The following is a 2,638-nucleotide window of genomic DNA, read 5'->3' as shown; positions in this document are numbered from 1 at the left end:
GGCGTCCGGCTCTTCAGCAAAGAACGTCTGGCTCTTCTACTAGACGCGTCCGGCTTTTAATACTAAAAGGCGTCTAGCCCTTCTTCTTGATCACGGGCTAGTAGAGACAAAAGATCAACCGGATACAAATGTATTGTAGTTCATAAGCTTGTGAGAGCCGAGATCTATGACCTAATGATATATATTTCAGTGTGATATAATCCACATCAACAGAGGTCATGAGACACCATCAAGAGATGGATAAAGGACTACAATGTCCGAGATAGATATGGTATTACCTAAGGCAAAGAAATCGATGTCCACATCCATGAGAGTGTTCGACCGCAAAGCCATAATAAGAGATTGTAAACTCACAGCAATGATCATTGATCTTGAACACTCATGAGACAAGTAGTGGACATGTATAGAAGAGGTCTATGATCCATACATGGATCGGCCAGATCGAGACACAGGTTCATGATAACCACGTCTAGTACATTGTCCATAAGTACTTAGTTTATCCGATCAAAGTAAAGAGTTAACAGTAGACGATCAAGTTTAGACTATGGACACATGCAAACACGATTTGCAAAGACCCAATAGTGATCCCCCGAGAACAATATGGTTCACATTGTTTAGCACACATGCTTTACCGGGACACTCAATGTCAAAAGACATGAGAAACGACCTAAGAGGTCGAAGTGGTCTAGATACGGCTTAGTAATGAACTTGGCCGATTACTCCCTTCCTACATATACAAGAAAGATCACGCACCAAGATGCATAGAATGTAGAACCTACATTGAGGTTCACATCAGGGGGAGTAGTGCGTGTTGTACTCTTTTTCCTTAATCATGGTTTTGTCCCACTGGGTTTTCCTGATAAGGTTTTAATGAGGCAACATGAAGCGTACTACAGATCCTGTATGGTTATGGCATCCAAGGAGGAGTGTTATAAATCATGGAGTGGATTGCCATTAACCAGACCCGGTCCAAGACCGGCCCAATACCTAGAAGATGGAGAGATGGCCGAAACCTAGAGAGAGGAGAGAGAGAGCCGACTTTAGGAGAGAGAAAGACGGCCACAAAGCTTGGAGAAAATGAAACCCTTTCCTTTTCCTAGTAGATGTAATCTTTCCATTATTATGTATTAGTAGTTTTCCTAATCCTAGTGAGTTTAGGTTTTTGGATACTTTTCATTTATCTTCATCTTGTAATCCTTATATAAAGGAACTCCTTTGATCATTAATAATAACAGAAAAATATTCAGACTTTAAAACTCTCTATTTACAACATCTTTATAATATTTAGATGTTAATAATATTTCATTGCATCACCACCTGATTTGTTATTGATTTTTGTTTAGATGGTTTTAGAGGGTATATTCAACTGAGAGTTTCAGATGATTTGTATTAAAATGACAAATCTAGTATTATTCAAATGAGGATTTTAAAAAATACTTCCAAATCCAGTGTTATTGAACCTGTCATTTTAATAAACGCTCTGAAATCCACTGTTATTGAACAAAATTTAAGTCAGAGATTTTAGAATGCTTTAAATATTTTTAGGGTATTTGAGAGAGATTGCTTAGTTATAAAAATAAAAATCCAAATCTCATGGTTTTAGATGAAATTCTAGAGTTATTTAACAAAAATCACACCAAATTCTAATATTCTTTTTAAATCATCTAAAAACTCACTAAAATCAAATCACTTCAAATTTCATATTCAACTAGACCCTGATCCGCGCTAGCGCGGATATAAATTTTCAGTTTTTAATTATTTATTCTTTTAAATGATGTATTTGTAATATTCGTTCATATTATATTCATTAAGTAAATTTTTTTTTTTGCATCTTAAACTATCTATTTTTTTACGAATGTGTGATATCATATAAAAAATATAAAAAAATGAGTATAGAGTTAATTAGATAATTTTAAAAACAGAATTTTTTCTTTCGTGTGCGATATCATATAAATAATGATCCGTCCAGTTAACAAAAATCATGATTATTTTATTTGTAATTTTTTTTATTTTGACCATTTTCTTAAAACTATATTAAATTTTACATATTTTAATTAGAATATTTTTAATATCTTTACTTTTTTATTTGAAATGCAACTCAATATTTTTTTAACAATTATAACAAAATATTTAAAAAATATTTTTAGAATTTGTTTGGAAAATATGAAAATTACATTTTAAATTAAAATTATCCTAAAATATGATAAGTTTTGATGTAAACGAAAACTCAAATTATGTCAAAAATAATGATATTCAATGATAATAACAATTTTAATTGATTATTTTTAAAAAAATACATTTACAAAAATATTGTTTGAAAGAAAATTCATTTATCTTTCAAATATAAAATGAAAATATTATAATTAAATAATAAAAAATATAAATAAAAATAATAAATTTAGCAAATGACAACTGAGTTATATTATGCTAAAATTTTCTTTCTAACAATTTATCAAATGACAAATGAGTTATGAGCAAATAATACCATATAATTTTTAAAAACATAGTCATTCTTAAATATTTTTTGAATAAATAATTATTTTTAAATTTAATCAACTGGAAATAATATCCGTACAATTGTGTGAGTCAAATTCTAGTTTTATTGATGCATGTTATATATTAGTGCTGCATGTTTTAG

This window comes from Brassica oleracea, chromosome C9, assembly GCF_000695525.1.
Source record: "Brassica oleracea var. oleracea cultivar TO1000 chromosome C9, BOL, whole genome shotgun sequence".
Classification (NCBI taxonomy): Eukaryota; Viridiplantae; Streptophyta; class Magnoliopsida; order Brassicales; family Brassicaceae; genus Brassica; species Brassica oleracea.
Note: the sequence above shows the minus strand (reverse complement) of the source record.